The following is a 19,899-nucleotide window of genomic DNA, read 5'->3' on the forward strand; positions in this document are numbered from 1 at the left end:
CCCTCAGCCATAGAAGGTCCAACACTAGTATCAGCCCTACTTCACACAAGCACAATAGTTTTAGCAGGAATCTTCCTTCTAATCCAACTTCACCCCCTTCTAGAATCTAATCAACTAATTATATCAACCATGCTATGCCTCAGAGCTATCACAACCCTCTTCACAGCAATCTGTGCCCTAACACAGAATGATATCAAAAAAATCATCACATTCTGAACTTCCAGCCAACTAGGCCTAATAATATTCACCCTTGGAATCAACCAACTTTACCTATCATTCCTTCACATCTGCAACCATGCATTCTTTAAAGCAATACTATTTATATGCTCAGGATCTATTATTCATAGCCTCAATGATGAACAAGACATTCGCAAGATAGGCAGATTAGCTAAAGCTATACCATTTACACCAATGCCTGAGCCCTACTAATTACACTTATTGCAACCTCTGTTACAGCTGTATACAGCACATGAATCATCTTTTTTGCCCTCCTAGGGCAACTCCAATTCTACCCATACATCAACATCAATGAAAACAACCCACAACTTATAAACTCCATTAAATGATTACTTGTAGGAAGCATTTTCACTGGATTTATTATCTTAAATAACATTACCCCCATAAACACTCCTATCCTCACCATACCATTATACCTAAAACTCATAGCCTTAGGAGTTAGTATCCTAGGATGCATTATTGCAATAGAACTCAACAACATAACCTATAACCTAAAATTAAACTCAAACTCCAACACCAAATCATTTTCCATCATACTTGGATTCTTCCCAACCATTATGCATTGCATCTCAACCCAAAAAACGCTAACACTTAGCCAAAAAGCACCATTACTGGAACACAGAGTATTTGCATTGAGCAATGATGTGTGGTAGGAGGGGTTGTGGATGCCTTCCTCAGTGTGATGGTGAGTCCAGTTGGGAGGACTGACACCAATATGGCCATCGATTTTTAAAAATGAAAAACCATGGCTAGATGCTTCATTTAAAGTTCTATACTTTCCTTGATTTGAGTACTGGATCTACACAAGACCTTGGAAAAACATTAGAGTTCCATAAGCCTTGTTACCTAAATGCCTCTCAGCTTAATTTTCTCATTGGCTTCACACAGGTTGTCTACAAAACATTGCATCTCCAAATCTAAATCTACAGGATGATGCTAATACTACTGATGTAAGGGGATAGGACCAGTCAATTGCTCATTGAGGTACTATGGATCCATACACAGTGTCTTGATACCTAGTCAGAGATCTTCTATATTTAGAGAATGGAGATTAAGTGTGAGTGACTTGTCCTCCTTGCTTATCACTTGTAGCGATTCTCAGCCTGGTTGCTTTTTAGAACAAATTAGGGGATTTAAAGCTCCAACGTGCCAGTCATAAAGGGGAAGCACTGTTTTATAAACTCTGGGCTAGGATGAAGATGTTAGTATTTTCCAGCTGTCTTGAGATATACTTGACTAATAGATGAGTAACACATTACATATATCTCCCAAGGAGTACAAATACTAAATCCCAGATTATTCATAAATATTCAGACAAAACAAAAGCATAGATTAAAGTATATGAAATTTCTCAGGATTAAAATTATTTTCAGATACCTCTGAGTATAAAGATACATGGGTGAGTGATGGGAGGCGTAGATCAAGAAAAAGAGTGGAATGAAGCCCTGAGATGAAACCAGTTCTGCAAAAGAAAACCCAAGAAAAATGATCACTTACTATGCATTTTGAAGTCATTGATGCACAAGAGAATAATATATATGGAAGCACTATTTTTGCTTCTGATTTAAATTTAATTAACAAATAATAATTATACATATTCATGGGGTACATGATTCCATACATTTATCTAATATCCACAGGGCAAAAGATATCTGGATTATCAGCATTTCCACCTCAAAGATTTACACTTTCATTGTGGTAAATACATTGAAGATCCTTTCTTCTTCTTGTTCTGAAATATACAATACATGATAGTTTAGTGCCAGGAACCCAGATAGAATTGGAGAACACTATGCTCAATGAAATAAATCAAGCACCAAGACTGTTCTCATTCTTGTAAACGAGTTCCTCAGCCCTTTGATTCAGTGCTCAGGTGCTTGTCTGTGAAGTTCAGGAGCAGAATCAATGATGTCTGCACCCTGTAGTGAAAGAGGTATGAAACCTTTAAGACATGTTGTTGGCTGTGTATAATTGCATGAAGCACCTTGCTTCTGTGATCTTTCAGATTATTGGCTCGATGGTGAAAATGAATCAAAAAGTAAGGATAAATTATCATGGTCTGAGCCATACAGATTACTGATGCAACCCCCTATCCACAGGAACATTTGTGGGTGTCCTCAAGATTGGATGATTCAGTGTCTGCTAAACTAGCAGGTTGTTCTTCCTGACTCCTTGCAGAAAAGGCCTTGATCTTCAAACATTGTTATGTTGTTTAGAGGAACACTTAAGTCAGTTCTGCACAACTGTCTGCACCCCTAATCATTCACCTGAAAGATTGACAATCTTTCACTTGCAGTGGCCAGGAGCAACTCTGTCCACTGGAGACTTTGCATACTAACTCAAATATGAAAGCTGGAGACTCAGGATGCACTAGGTGGAAGGAACAAGGAAACCTGAAGTGCTCTGGAGTCGTGGTGGAAAAGGCCCAGCTCCCATCTGTGGAGCGCTACCCCTTCATTTTTCCACCTCAGTCACTAGCCTGCTCCATACAGAAGTTTCCTGCTGAAGGTGAATTACATCTTCCTATTCATGGGAGCGTTTCAGTATCTCCAGTCACAATAAAGTAAAGAGAGTGTGATGGTTTCTCTTTCCATTTTATTTATCATCTCACCAGCCTCACATGGAAAAGCTTGAGCAAACATGTGTGATACTTGTTCCACATGATTCTATATTTAACCTATTCCATGCTACATGTAAAATATTCAGCAATTGTTTGGATGAGAAAATTATGTAGGGAGAGTCAGTAAAAGGATAAATATATCTTTAATTTTTCTATAATTCTGTTTAACAACTTACCAACAATTCAATACTGAAAACAACAAAATAGCTTAGCTCAAACATCTTGAGGATTAGGAAATGAGGGAAAGGCTGCCAGTGTCCCCTGCACAATCTCCTACAGGTGGCAATGCAGGTGCTCACCTGGGATGTGAATTTCAGAACAGGCTATTGGGGGATTCAGTTCCTTAGGTTGATGTCTTTGACCCTCTGTTTCCACACCATGATGACTATTTCCTCTTGCAAGTCATTTCAAATCTCTCAAACTTTACTTCTTCAATGTTTATAGGAAGCCATCTTGGAGTTCTGATCTGTGCCTTCAGTCTTCTTTTCATTATCAGCATGTTATGAGGAGCAAACGATTTGATCTAAATATTCTTGACAGCTGGAATGGTAAAACACAGTGAAAGGCACAGTGTGTTGGATGGAATTTAAAACAAGGAACTGGAAGTATCACAACACAGGGCTGGGGAACTGGTCCACCCAGGACCCACAATCCTATGAGAGACACTAATTCAGGAGCTGGGTGCTTGTGGCTCATGCCTGTAAGGAGGCTGCTATCAGGAGGATTGTGTTTCAAAGCCAGCCCAGGCAAAAAGTTAAGGGAATCCCATGACAAAAATAAAAACAATGATACAAAAGGGCCGTTGGAATGGCACAAAGTGTAGGCCCTTATTTCAAACCCCAGTGCCACCAAAATAAAAGATGCAGAGGTTTGAGGACTACAAGTGTGGGCAACAAAAGTTTGTGTGGATCCTAAGAGAGATGGGGGATCTTCAGCATAAAAAAGTCAGGAGTTAGTGTCTCATTGCTAATCCCAGGATGAGAAAATTATCCTAAAATTCCCCTACTGAGTGCACAGTTCATACTACACAAGTTGAGGACTCAAGAAGTTCAAACTGAAGGGCAAAGTCAGGGCAAGGAATCCCTGTCCATTTTGTTTATGAAAACGTGGGCTAATGGATGTGTTTGAGAAAGCTGACTTGCATTGCTAGTTAGAAATGAAAGTGTGCATACAACTTGTCATGTTTAGAAGTATCTTATTGTTATTGAAAGAAAATTAATAGTACACTGAATGATGTTAGAAAAAAACAAAGAGAAATCAAGTAGATCATTTGTCACAACCATTGCTGTTGACACAATTAGAGTCACAAAATTGAATCTCACATTGGCTACAGGGAAAGTTGCACATGACAGGGACTAAGCAGAGTTTTCCTGAAATATTGTGCTTTATATACCAAGCACAGATTCATTTTTAATTACCTTACAGATTACTTTGTACAAAGGTGTGCAGATCCTATTTCCTGTAAAATTAACTAGGAGGAAACACTTTATATCACACCATATTAAATTCCATTTTAAGTACAATTTAAGATCATGTACTCTAAGCCCTCAGTGTCTATATGTCTGTCTGCAGTGCTACATGGACATCCCTTACTCAAACTCTCGATTTTCAGAGTACAGGCCACTGAAGGGTCTGCAAATGAAATGGGGAGGGAAGCCAGCCCACCAGGGATAGTCAGCTTTAGCATCAGCAGGAAAATGCTTTGTGGTGAGAGACAGAGACAAGAGATGTTTGGGGCTACTGTGGGTGGGGATTAAGCTTTTTTTTTCTGTACCCAGGGTTTTCAGGATCCTTTCAGCCCTTTTGCCCAGTGGACATGACTCTCCACAAACAATTCCTTAGGAACAAGTTGTGTGTCATATTTAACATGGCAATATTTCACACCCTGGAAGTTACAGACTTCACACAGTTGGAAGTAAGAGTTTAGACAAGTAATGCCACACATATTTCATCAGGAATACATTATAATAATTATACACTTTATTATATATATATATAATTTATGAACTATAATTCTTACTGCCATTAAAAGAAAATTAAGCAATGTTTACAGGATGTTAGAAAGGAAAAAAAACACATAGTTAAATGTATACACAGGTGTGTTAACTCTAATTCCTATGAAAATGTCTTGGTGCAAAACACTTCCTGTGGTAGTCTGTCAAATTCCATTTTTACTACAAGTTGAGGATGCATCACCTACATATTTAGTGTCTGTGTCTCTGCTCCAAGAAATCTATTGAGAGCAATCATTGCACAGATTCCACACAAGGTGAGGATATTAAGCAGAAAGTGCCTGTGCCTTTGAGCACCCCTGCTCAGCCCAGATATCCCCTCAAAGTCACTGATGCCCAGAGTGAGTCTTCCCTTCCATAGGTGGCTCACTACAAATCACTCTCCTCAGAGGAAGAGGAGACCTGTAGATGATCATAGAGGCCATTCTGTGGCACATGGGAGCCATGACACTCAGGCATCTCATCAGTGAGAGGGCTGGTGTCAGGAGGGCTTATGTTCTCAGGAGTTTGGGATGAAGGAGCTGTCACCAGCCAGGAGCTCCAGTTGTCACTGTACAACTTCTTGAAGATCAATCTGAGGGGTTGGCCTGGAACATGGCTTGACAGTGTGTTATAAGACTCTGTGCAGGACATGGCAGAATCCATGCACCTTGGTTGTTTGCAGGCCTTAGGTCATCACTGTGTCCCTGTGCTGATATTTTCCCAGTCTCTTGAGATGATACTTTCAAACCTTGTCTATTTTTATTTGGTGTAGAAGGCATAATCTGGAGATGTTTCAGGCCAGATTTTCCAGTGTTCTACTGGGTGAAGTCAGAGGATTTGAGTCTCGCTTTCTATGGGGGATTTTGGTCATTGTGCACAGGAACATGGACAGATCTCTTGTTTGATGCTCTAAAGCTGATTTGGGGGTTCTGAACATATCTGTAAGCTGCAGATTGCAAGCAGAATGGTTTATTTACATGAGGTGACTGTGTTTGTGTCAGAAGCTTGAGGATCTGCCCAATGCCATGAATTTTGGGGGCAGCCTTTTATTGAGGGAGCCATCCTCTGGACTTGGGTGTCTCATACTCATAAATTGGGCACTGTCTTGACCTGAGTTTCTCAATGCCAGCCTTGTGATTTCTGTGAGAACTAAACTCTGACCTTTATTTTGCACAGGAGAAAAGATGGGAAATTCTGATCCTTTGATGGTTGACACCTTAGGGCCCATGGATCCCATTTCAGATATGTTGATAGATGTTTGATGATTTTCAACATTGACAAGGAAACATGCATTCCTATTTCTAGAGTAGAATTTTGGCCTGTTTGGTTGCTATGGGAAAGATAGGCATGGCAGTTATACATTAGTATTTGCTCCACACAAAATTTCAGGAAAATCCCAAAAGTAAGACAATGAGGATATAACAGTGGTATTAACAGTGAAAGAACAGTATGTTGTCATGTTAGACATGGAAGAAGCAGAGTGTGGTGTTCACACATGTAGACCCCTGTGCACAGGAGGCTGAGGAGTGATTATGGTGCATTCCAGGCGGCCTGTCAAATTACATTATATTTTATGTCATAATGAGAAAGGTAATCTTTCTAAATTAATTATTGTTCTGTTTAATAAAAAGCACCTTCTTATGCAAATTAAAACCACACTAAGATTCCACCTCACCCCTGTTAGAATAGCCATCATCAGCAACACCACCAACAACAGGTGTTGGCGAGGATGCGGGGAAAAAGGAACCCTCTTACACTGTTGGTGGGAATGTAGACTAGTACAACCACTCTGGAAAAAAATTTGGAGGCTACTTAAAAAGCTGGACATCGATCTACCATTTGATCCAGCAATACCACTCTTGGGGATATACCCAAAAGACTGTTACTCCAGAGGCACCTGCACATCCATGTTTATTGCGGCACTATTCACAATAGCCAAGTTATGGAAACAGCCAAGATGCCCCAGCACTGACGAATGGATTAAGAAAATGTGGTATCTATACACAATGGAATTTTATGCAGCCATGAAGAAGAACGAAATGTTATCATTCGCCGGTAAATGGATGGAATTGGAGAACATCATTCTGAGTGAGGTTAGCCTGGCTCAAAAGACCAAAAATCGTATGTTCTCCCTCATATGTGGACATTAGATCAAGGGCAAACACAACAAGGGGATTGGACTACGAGCACATGATAAAAGCGAGAGCACACAAGGGAGGGGTGAGGATAGGTAAGACACCTAAAAAACTAGCTAGCTTTTGTTGCCCTTAATGCAGAGAAACTAAAGCAGACACCTTAAAGCAACTGAGGCCAATAGGAAAAGGGGACCAGGAACTAGAGAAAAGGTTAGATTAAAAACAATTAACCTAGAAGGTAACACCCACGCACAGGAAATCAATGTGAGTCAATGCCCTGTATAGCTATCCTTATCTCAACCAGCAAAACCCCTTGTTCCTTCCTATTATTGCTTATACTCTCTCTACAACAAAATTAGAGATAAGGGCAAAATAGTTTCTGCTGGGTATTGGGGGGGGAGCGGGAGGGGGTGGAGTGGGTGGTAAGGGAGGGGGTGGGGTCAGGGGGGAGAAATAAACCAAGCCTTGTATGCACATATGAATAATAAAAGAAAAATGAAAAAAAAAAAAAAGCACCTTCTTATAGGCTTCCGGGGAGCTAATTGGATAATGATAATGAAGGGTAGTAACATGACTAATGAGATTTTATTTTCCTGAAATTTTATATTCTTACATGTAAGTGTCTAAGATTTAGAGGCATTTGATGAAATCACTTGACATGTCCTCACTTGCACATCATTGAAGACAGAAGTAATTACGCACATGAAAATTAAAGAAAAGCAAAGTGTGGCCCCTGGTAAGTACACAAACTGGCCTTTTATTAGTCAGATGGGGACCTGGAATATAACATTTATTCAGAGAGGAAATGGAAGATGGCAAACAGAAGACAAAACACAAGGGACACCAAGGAGAGACTCACCCTCAAATCGTCACAGGATTCTGCCACATTTGTCCAATTGTACACCTGCCTCCCTTGGTGAATTCAGAAAACTTTCTGAACCAGGGCCTTCCCCTGCTGCTCCTTTTGTCTGAGGAAGAAACAATGTTAAGTGTCTATGCACTGATTATCCATGACATGGACAGAAATTTGTCTGGGTTCCATGCTATTGAGTGTTTCTTTTGACTCATGCAGGGCATCACCATGACTTGTACTGAGTCTGCTCCATCCTTCATGGGACAGTTTCACCAGAATTCCTGGCAGTTATCTTGTTTCTCAAAGTAAGGTTCAAGGTGATTCCATTCTTTTGTGTCTGTTCCTACACCCCTGCCACTTACTGGTTGAATGTAGACTTATCTCTGTGGTACAGAAGGCCAGGCAGATCTGGTCTATTTATTTGAATATTCTCTATTATCTACTTTGCCTGGGCAGAGCTTTACAAATGTTGGAGGCATGGAAAGACACCATGTCCTTAGCCTTAGTGCTTGAAGTTTAGTTTTCACCTGGCCCATTTCTCACCCCAGTCCCTGCTCTTTTTCTCTATCAGCCTGTTGAAAGGCCCCTGCCTTCTGACAATATGGAGGCTTCCATGTTTCCTGGTTCTCTTTCTGCTTCTTTGTGTTCATGGGCAGTGGGATCATGGCCCCAGCCCAGCACTTGATGGGACACCTCCTGCTTCTTGCAGTGTGCCCAAAAGCTCCACACCGCTTGCACTTTACCTGTGCGTGGAAAAGGAGAACTGCTATTGGATCTGAAAAAGTTCCAGAGAACTCTCAAATGCCAATAAAAGAAGAGATTTTCAAGTCTTACTTTCCTATTCTATTCAGACAAGACCAAATCGTTTTTGGCCTACTTACTGCTAGATTTTTAAATGACAATATGTTCTTCCCAACGTCCTCATTAGGAAAGATATAGAAAGGAGGTTTTCAGCCTAAAAATGTGAAATGCTCTAGAGTTAAGCAATAGAACAGAATGCTTCTTAAATATGATCTTCCATAAAAGGGAAATTTGCCCCTCAGAGTCTCTGTATTGTTCTGTCTCCCTGTGAGGAGTTTCCAAGCAGGGAAATCACACATGAGAAGAAAGAATTGATTAAAGAGACAATCATCTATAACCAAACCCTGGCTGTGTGATTTATGGAGCCCACTGGCTGCAGAGACACCCAAGCCTCCACTTACTCTTGGATATTCCTCTTCTGGTGGGGGAACCTTAGGCCTGTCTGGTCCCCCCAGCTGCTTCTTCCCATTCATAGCTCAAGAGAGTGTGTGGGGCTCAGTGTTAGAGAAAAGGTGTGCCACCTTCCTTGTCTCCTTGAAGTCAGCTCAGCTGTCCTCAGTTTGGTATTTTGACTTCCTGAGCATTAGAAAAAAATATGTGCTGAACAAATTAAATGAACAATGAAATAATGCAATACTGCAGTTTCCATGGCAAAACCACAAGGTTCCATACAAGCTCATAACTACCCTAGAGAAATCATAGCATGCTAGAATATTTCCTTGAGATTTGTACCATCCTGACTAAGAATGATTTCTTTTGTGAGTCTCCCTTCATGGAAATCCTACTGAAGTTGAAATGAGGATTTCTTTTCTTTCACTACTTTTGTGGAGCCACAGACCTTGTCTACATTAGGCAAGAGCTCTACAAATGAAATTTATCTACTCGCTTTTTTTTTTTTTTCATTTTTGTTTCTTCGTTTTCATAGAGGGTCTCAACTATGAACCACAATTGTTTTTGTGAAGTCCCTGTATAGCTTAGGTGTATCTGTCCCTCTCTTCTCTAACTGCCACAAGCTACTTGGAGCTGGGATTTCAGCCTTGCACTATCAAGCATAAAGAAAATAAATTTTCTCTAAGACCCAAACATACATTTCTTCATATTTCTTCCAGTGTAGGAATTTCTGAACAACAATCTGAACAACAAATTGGAAATAGGATCAAACCTGAAATTCAGTTGTCTTCCCTTTGTGTGTCAGAAAGTTTCCACACTGGTGGGTCAAGAAAAACAGCCCTGGGCCTGATGCAGCTTCCCAGATGCTGGTGGAAAGGGAAGTGAGGAAAGGTACTTCCAAATGCTTTTATGTATAAGCCAAAGTCCGCTGACTGCACATGTCACATAATCCAATTATTTTAACCCAATCACAAAGAATCTCATAATCTCTCAGAAGAAAAGCTATGTGACTACTTGCAGTTTAAGGTTTTTAGATTCACCTCTGACCCCTATTACTTTGTATTTGCATTGTCAAATGAATTTTATATGACTCAATTGTAAAGTGACTGCATCCCAAGGACAAGACAATGAGTCCAAACTACACTACCATCAAGAGAGAAAGAAAATAAGTATGCATTGTTTCATGTTCCTCCTTGAACAGTATATAAGAACAGAATTCCTTGCCCTGACTTTGCTTTTCATCCTTAAGTTCTTACCTCCTCAACTTGTGTAGTATGAACTGCTCACTTAGTGGGGGAATTCTTGGATATTTTTCTCATCCTGGGATTAGCAATGAAACATTAACTCCTGACGCTTTTATACTGAAAGTCACCCACCTCTCTTAAGATCCACACAAACTTTTGTTGCCCATGCTTGTAGTCCTCAAGCCTCTGCATATTTTTTTGGTGGCACTGGGGTTTGAAATCAGGGCCTAAACTTTGAGCAATTCCAACTAACACTTTTATGTGTTTCTTTTGTTTTTTTCTTTTTGACGTGGATTCCCTTTAAGTCTTTGTCTGGGCTGGCTTTGAACGACAATCCTCCTACTAGCAGCCTCCTTACAGGCATGAATCACTAGTATCAGATCCTGAATAAGTGCTCTCATAGGGCTGTGGGTAATGGGTTAGACCAGTACCCAGCTCTGTGCTCTGAGGAAGACTCAAACCCTCTGATATCACCCAGTAGAACACTGGAAATCCTGGCCTGAGACATCTCCAGAATATGCCTTCTACACCAAATAAAAATAGAGGTTGTTTGAACATATCATCTCAAGAGATTGGGAAAATATCATCACAGGGACACAGTAATGACCTACAGCCTCCAAACAACCAAGCTCATATGGATTCTACCATGTCCTGCACAGAGTCCAATAACCCACTGTCAAGACATGTTCCAGGACAACCCCTCAGAATGATCTTCAAGAGATTGTACAATGACAACTGGAGCTCTGGGTTGGTTACAGTTCCTTTATCCCAAACTCCTGAGAAACAAGCCCTCTTGACACCAGGCATCTAAGCCCTGAGATGCCTGAGTTTCATGGCTCCCATATGCCACTGAGTATCCTCTATATGGAGCTACAGATCTCCCCTTCTTCTGAGGAAAGTGCTTTGGAGTGATATACCTCATGGAAGAGAAGACTCACCTCCAGTGTCAGTGTCTTTGAGGGAATGGCTGGACTGAGCAGGGGTGGTCAGAGGGCACAGGCTATTTCTGTTTAATCACCTCACCTTTTGTGGAACCTGTGCAATGATTGCTTTCAAGAGACATCTGGGAGCAGACACACAGACACTGAGTGTGTAAACCATGTATTTTTATGTTCTATTTGAAGGGTAATTTAATAGAGTGCCTTAAGAAGAGTTTTGCACCAAGAAAATTTCATAGGAATTGGAGTCGACACACCTGTGTATACATTAAACTATATGCTTTTTCTTTTTCTAACATTCTGTAAACATTATTTAATTTTCTTTTAATGCAGTAGAATTTATACTTTATAAATTATGTATATATATATATATTACAAAAATTTATAATTAATAGAATTTGTCCCTGATGAAATATATTGGCCTAACTACTCTAAATTGTGACTTCCAAGAGTTTGAAGTCTTTAACTTCCAGGATGTGCAACATTGTCATGTTAAACATGAAAAACAACCTATGTCAAAGGAAGTGTCCATGGAGAGTCACTTCCACTGGGCAGAAGGGCAGAAAGGATCCCAAATACCATGGGTAGAGTGCAAAAAAGGATTACTCCTTACCCACAGTAGCCCCAACCATCTCTTGTCTCTGTCTCTCACCACAAAGCAGTTTCCTGCTGATGCTAAAGCTGACTATCCCTGGTGGGCTGATTTCCCTTATTTCTTGTTCACATTTGATTTGCACACCCCCTCATTGGCCTGTACTCTGAAAATTGAGAGTATGAGTGAGGGATCTCCATGTAGTGCTGCAAACAGACATGCAGACACTGAGGGTTTAGAATATGTAATCTGAAGTTGCACTTAAAATGGAATTTCATGTGGTGTGATATGAAGAGTTTCCTCCTAGTTAATTTTGCAGGAAACAGTATTGGCACACCTGTGAACATATTAAACTACAAGGTAATTAAAAATGAATCTGTGCTTGATGCCTAAAGGATAATATTTCAGGAATACTCTCCTTAGTCCTAGTCCTCTGCAACTTGCCTTGTGAGCTACATGAGATTTAATGTTGTGACTCTAAAAATATCAACAGCAATGCTTTTGACAAATGATCAACTTGACTTGTCTTTGTTTTTTTCTAACATGATTAAGTGTGCTGTTAATTTTCTTAAAATACCAATAAAATATATCTAAACATGACAAGTTGTATGCAGTTTCATTTCTAACTAGCAATTCAAATCATCTTTCTCTAACACATCCCTTAGCCTCCATTTTCATAACCAAAATGGTCAGGGATTCCTTGCCCTGACTTTGCCTCTCATCTTTAAGTTCTTACCTCCTCAACTTGTGTAGTATGAGGTGCTCACTCAGTAGGGAATTCTAACCTATTTTGCTCATCCTGGGATTTAGCAATGAGACACCAACTCCTGATGCTTGTATTCTGCTGTTACCCCACCTCTATTAAGATCCACACAAACTTTTGGTGACTAGACTTGTAGTCCTCAAGCATTCCATCTATTTTTTTGGTGGTACTGGAGTTTGAAATCAAGGCCTACACCTTGATCCACTTCACCTGCCTTTTTATGTGATGGTGTTTGTTTGTTTTTTTTCTTTTTGAGATGGTGTTTCTTTAACTCTTTGCCTGGGTGGGCTTTGAACCACAATCCTCCTGATAGCAGCCTCCTTACAGGCATGAGCCACCAGCACCCAGCTCCTGAATTAGTCACTCTCCTAGGGTTGTGGGTCCTGGGCTGGACCAGTTGCCCAGCCTTGTGCTGTGATACTTCCAGTTCCTTGTCTTAAATTCCATCTCACACACTGTGCCTTTCACTATGTTTTACCATCCCAGCTGTCAAGAATATTTAGATCAAATAATTTGCTCCTCATAACATGCTGATAATGAAAAGAAGACTGAAGGCACAGATCAGAACTCCAAGATGGCTTCCTATAAACATTGAAGAAGTAAAGTTTGAGAGATTTGAAATGACTTGCAAGAGGAAATAGACATCACAGTGTGTAAACAGAGGATCAGAGACATACCATCCTACAGAACTGAATCCCACAATAGCCTATTCTGAGATTCACAGCCCAGGTGAACACATGCATTGCTACCTGTAAGAGGCTGAGCAGCAGACACTGGAAGCCTTTCCCTCAATTCCTGATCCACAAGATGTTTGAGTTAAGAACTTTTGTTGTTTTCAGTATTCAGTTGGTGGTAAGGTGTTACACAGAATTATAGAAAAAAATGAAGATATATTTGTCCATTTACTGTCTTTCTATACCTAAGTTTTTCATCCAAAGAATTGCTAAATATTTTACGTGTAGTTCAGAATAGGGCAAAGTATAGCATCATGTGGAATAAGTGTCACACATGTTTGCTCACCTTTTTTATGTGAAGCTGGTGAGATGCTAAATAAAATGAAGATAGAAACCAACAGACTCCCTTTACTTCAAGGTGGCACCATTGATTCCTGTTACATGTTTTGTGTCCTCTGTATAAAATGAAAATATCAGATAGGTGTTCAAAGAACAAGAGGTTAGGCTTGGAAAGTTAGAGTAGAGTAATGCAGTATCCTGGATGTACAGATAGGCAGAGGGATCCCTCCCAAAGATGTGAGGACACTCAATGGGGCAAGTGAAGAAGTCCCAGCTAGTGCTTCCCATAGAACCACTTTCTTACTCTACCCTTCTGCTGGTCTTGCTACTCCTTATCTACAGCCCATGAAGGTGAACACACCTGGCAAGCACAGTGAGTGGCACAAAAATTGGAAAAGGGCAATTGCTGGTGATCTGCCACATCTTTGGTGTCAGAGCCTCCCCAAGCATGACTGTGGAGGAGAAGCCTGAGGTGCAACAGGATCATGAACAGGAGAACACAGGATAAAAGGAAGATTCCAGCAGTGGAGTGAGACATGGAGAATTCCAGGGACAAGGGAAACCCAATCAGTGGCCTAAAGAGAGCAGAACCAACCTTGCAAAGGGAGCACTACATGGGGATTAGAAGGGGGTCTGTGCAAACTACCAATGGCAGAAAGACCTGGAAGTGGTGGCCTCCAGTGATTCTGACCAAAAAATAAGCTGGATACCTTCAGAAGTTCCCCTGTCTATGGAGTATCTCTGACTGACACTGGACTCCCTTCAAAATAAATGAATACAAAGACTATGACCTCCCCAGCAACATTCATACTGGGCATGTAGTGTCCATAGTGTCAGAGCCATTGTTGAGAACTGGAGATACAGGAACACACCCCTGAATAGGAAGATCTAATTCACTTTGAGCAGAAAACACTCTATAGAGTGGAGTAGGGACTGAGGTGGGTAAATGAAGTTGTAGTCCTCCATGGATGGGAGCTGGCCCCCATGGAAGTGTGGGCCTCCTCCACCAAGGCCGCAGACCATTGCACGTTCCTATTTCTTTCCATTTGGTGGATATTTTCATATTTGAGTTAGTGGACAGAATTGCTCCTGTCCACTGAGAATAAAGGATCTGGCAAACATTTGGGTGAATCCTTAAGGGTACAAACAGTTATGCAGATCTTGGATAATGGTTCCTCTAAACAACATAATAATGGTTGAATATCAAGGCCTTTTCTGCAAGGAGTCAGGAAGAGCAACGTGCTAATTTAGGAAGCACTGATTCCTCCATCTTGGGGATGCCCACAAAGGATCCTTTGGGAGGGGGGCTGCATAAGGAATCTCTGTGGCTCAGGTCATGATAATAATTTAAGGTTACTTTTTGATTCATTTTCACCATTTAGACTACAGACTATAATCTGAAACATTATACATCCAGTGTGCTACTTGCAATTACACATTACTGTGTACAGGTCATAGAGGTTTCATTTCTATTCATTCTTTGATTCTGCTCCTGAACTTCACAGGCAAGCACCTGGGCACTGAGTCAAAGGGCTGAGGAACTAGTTTACAAGAATGAGAATTGTCTTGCTGCTTGATTTATATCACTGAGCATAGTGTTCTCCAATTCCATCCGGGTTATTTGCACTAAACAATCATGAATTGTATGTTTCAGAACAAGAAGAAAAAAGGATCTTCAATATCGTTATCACAATGAAATTGGTGTTGCAAGGATAATCAAAACTTGGACACCTTGAACCCCTAGCCCATGGAAGGCTTCTCTATGCCTTCTTATACTGTGAAATCAGGAAGCTTCCTGCTGCTGACAGCCAGAGCCCCAAATCTGCTTGGGAGACATTTGGCAGACCAAAAAGTTAGAGCCAAGTGTCACGTGGTATTTCCCTAGCCATCCTTGGGATAAACCAGCACTGCCCCCTTGTTAGACTGACCCCTTCTCCCCTGCCCAGAATAAAAAAGACATGAAGAATAAACAAGGAAATGAAAACTAACACACAGCAGAGTGGTTGGGAATTCTGAAAACCCACCAGAGAAGGGGGGAGGAGCAAGGAAATGATAGAAGGGCTGATGGCAGGTGGGTGACAAGCCTCTGCTTGAGGTAGGCCAGGTAGCATACCACAGTGAGCATCTCCTGAGCCAGTGAGCAGCATCCAAGCTAAAATGACCCTGAAAAATTGAAGAACAAAAAGGGAATGATCACAATATGCTGATAGCAGAGGGTTGGCTGATGTATCCCTTATCTTGCCCCAGAGAAAGGGGGAAAGGCAAAGAAAGAAGCCCCTAGTAATCAACCCCAGCAAAAACTCAACTCCAAAGCAGGAAAGCTGGTGGATAACACATATGATCTCTGCAACCTGAAGACCACATGCAAACTTAAACTGCCACACCTCACTGAGACAGAAGTTGACCAAGCAGATGGTGATGAAAGACAGAAAAAAACTCACTACCCAACCACGTGGTGATTATGGCAGAGCTTCTGCTTAAATACCAACACCAGGATTGGATGCTGAAGGAATAACATGAGAAATTAAACTAAGACTGAAATTCTATTGTTCCTGAACCTGGAGGCTTTTTGTTTTGGTTTTGTTTTGCTTTTTGGTTCATTTGTTTTCTTTCTTGTTTGCCTGTGTTTTTTGTTCATTTCTCCCCATTTATTTCTTTGGTATTTTTTTTGTTAGTTTTATCATTGTGAACTATTAATACTAAATTACACCAGATCAGGGACAGAAATAGCACTCACACACTTACCTATAAACCCAATACAGCCACAAAAAAATTAAACAAAGGAAAAGACAACAGATGACTGAAACCACCAACTAGCCTATCAAGAATATAGTTTCACAGTACCAAGAAGAGCGATGGGTAGAAGAAAAAGAGATGGAAACCATTATCCCCCCAAAATAATTTAATACAGGATTCAAAGTGAAATGAAGAAAATGGATAACCAGTTCCAGACTCCAAGAAAACAAAGATAAACAACACCAGGGAAGCCAATTATACCCAAGAACACCATCAAAGAGGCAATAAAGAAATGTCAAGACACCAAAAATAAAGAATACTAGAAGACACAGAAACAAATAAATGAACTCATAGGAGCCCTAAATAAATGCCAAAGTGAAACAGAGAACACTATAAGTAGAGAGATAAATGAATTAAAGATGAAAATAGACAATATTAAAAGGGAAGTGACCAGTGATATGGAAAACTTCAGCAAAAAGAATGAAACAGAAACACTAAACACAATGCAAGGCCACTCCTGCAGACTAGAACAAGCAGAAGACAGAATCACAGGACATGAAGATAAAAAAGGAAATTAAAGGAAAAAATGAAGAGCTATTAGTCAAACGACTGAAGACCTGCGAAAGGAATGTGCAAGAATTCACCACTGCCATCAAAAGACCAAACCTGAGAATCAAAGGCACTGAAGAAGGAGAAGATGTGTAAGCAAAAAGGATTCATAACATATTCAACAAAATCATAACAGAAAATTTCCCCAATCTACTGAAAGTTATTCCTGTTTAGCTACAGGAAGCCTGCAGGACACCAAACAGAATTCACCAAAATATAATGAGACAAAACTCTGGTTCTTTGAAAAAATAAATAACATAATCCCTGGCAAATCTGACTAAAATGAAAAAAAAAAACCAAATAAGTAAAATCAGAAATGCTAAAGGGGATATAACAAACACCACAGAAATCCAGGGAATCATCAGAGACTACATTGAGAACCTATATTCTAATATATTTGAAAATCTTGAAGAAAGGGACAAATTATGACCATCCAAATTAAAACAAAGAGAATATTAATCACCTAAATAGATATATAACAGAAAATGAAATTGAAGCAGCAATAAAGCACTCCAAAAAGCAGAGAACTCCAGGATCTAATGTATAATCTGTTGAATTCTATCAAACCTTTAAAGAAGAACTAATACCAACTCTCCTTAAACTTTTCTGTGAAATAGAAAGGAAGGAACGCTGCTTAGCTCATTTTATGAAACCAGAATTACAGCTATCCCCAAACCAGATAAAGACAACTCCAAAAAGAAAATTGTAGGCCAATGTCCTTTATGAACATCCTCAGTAAAATCATGGCAAACAGAATCCAACAACATATCAGGAAGATCATTCACCATGACCAAGTCGCATAATCCCAGGGATGAAGGGGTGGGTCAAGATACTCAAATTTATAAATGTAATACAGTACATTAACAGAAGCAAAGAGAAAAACCACTTGATCACTTCAATAGATGCAGAAAAAGCCTTTGATAAAATTAAACACCACTTCATGATAAAAGCTCTAAGAAAACTAGGAATAGAAGGAATGTAACTCAGTGTTTTAAAGGCTGTATATGAAAACCCTACAGCTAAAATTATAACTAATGGTAAAAACTGAAACAATTTCCCATAAAATTAGGAACAAGACAAAGATGCCCAGTATTCCCACTCCTATTCAATGTAGTCCTGAAATTCCTAGTCAGAGCAGTTATGCAAGAAGAATAAATAAAAATAATACAAATAGGTAAAGAAACTGTCAAAATATACCTATTTTCAGACAACAATAGATGCTGTACTTCAGTGACCCAAAAAACTCTACCCCCAAACTCCTAGACACTATAAACATCTACAGCAAGGTGGCAGGATACAAAATCAGCTTACAGAAATCATTATCCTTTCTATACACCAACAAAGAAACAAATAGATAAAGAATACATGGAAACAATTCCATTTAAAATAGCCAAAATTTTAAAAACTAGGAGCAAACTTGACCAAAGATGTGAATTATCTCTACAAGGAGAACTGCAAACCTCTGAAGAAAGAGATCAAGAAAGACTACAGAAGGTGGAAAGATCTTCCACGCACATAAGTTGGTAGAAGAAACATAGTAAAAATGGCAATACTGCCAAAAGCAATCTACGTGTTTAATGCAATTGCCATCAAAATCCCAGTGACATTCATCACATTGATTGAAACATCTAGCCTAAAGTTCATTTGGAAAGAGAAGAGACCATGAATAGCGAAGGCAATACTCAGCAAAAAGAGCTATGCTGAAGGTATCACAATACCTGACTTCAAACTATATTACAAAGCAATATCAATTCAAATAGCATGGTACTGGCACAAAACCATATATGAAGACCAGTGGAATAGAATAGAGGAACTGTATATGAATCCACAAAACTGTGCCCACCTTATTTTTGACAAAGTTGCCAAAAACATATGATGTAGGAATAAGAGCTACTTCAACAAATTTTGCTAGTAAAATGGTTATCTGCTTGCAAAAAACTAACACTAGATCCATGTTTATCACCCTATACTATTATCAACTGAAAATGGACCAAGGACCTTAATATCAGACCCAAAACGCTGAAGTTAGTACAGGAAAGAGCAGGGAATACTCTGGAAGTGATAAGTATAGGCAAGGACATCCTCAATAAAACCCCACCAGATCATCAACTAAGAGAAAGGAAGGACAAATGGCACTACATAAAATTAAAAAGATGCTGTAAAACAAAAGATATTGTCTCTAAACTGTAGAGACCACCTCAGAGTGGGAGAAAATATTTGCCATCTATACATCAGACAAATGAATAATAACCAGAATATACAGGGAGCTCAAAAAACTAAACTTCCACAAAGTCATTGAACCAATAAAGAAATGGAGAACTGAACCAAACAGAACTTTCTTAAAAGAAGAAATTTAAATGGCCAAGAAACACATGAAAAAATGTTCACCATTTTTGGCAATGAAGGAAATGCAAATCAAACCACACTAAGATTCCACCTCAACCCTGTTAGAATAGCTATCATCAAAAACACCACTAACAAGAGGTATTGGTGAGGATGTGGGGAAAAAGGAACTCTCATACACTGTTGGTGGGAAAGTAAGCTAGTACAACCACTTTGGAAAACAATATGGAGGCTTCTTAAAAATCTAAACATAGATCTGCCATATGATCCATCAATCCCACTTCCAGGGATATACCCAAAGGAATAAGACTCAGCTTACACCATAGGCACCTAAACACCCATGTTTGTTGCAGCTCTATTCACAATATCCAAGTTATGGAAATATCAAAGATGCCCCATTACTGATGATTGAATTAAGAAAATGTGGTATTCATACACAATGGAATTTTACTCAGCCATAAAGAAAAATGGGATCTTATCATTCGCTAGTAAATGGATGGAAATGTAGAACATCAACTTGAGCTATGTTAGCTTGCCTCAGAAGACAAAAAATTGTATGTTTTCCCTCCTATGCGGACTTTAGATCTAGGGCAAATGCAATAATGTTGGACTTTGGTCACAGGCTAAGCAG

General features: G+C 39.7%; 1 pseudogene; it reads right to left on the reverse strand.

Annotated features, from left to right (window-relative positions):
* The window catches only part of LOC141418137 (ral guanine nucleotide dissociation stimulator-like), a 502,720-nt pseudogene that overhangs the window by 196,942 nt on the left and 285,879 nt on the right, over positions 1-19,899 (reverse strand).

The sequence above is a fragment of the Castor canadensis genome, chromosome 2 (assembly GCF_047511655.1).
Source record: "Castor canadensis chromosome 2, mCasCan1.hap1v2, whole genome shotgun sequence".
NCBI lineage: Eukaryota > Metazoa > Chordata > Mammalia > Rodentia > Castoridae > Castor > Castor canadensis.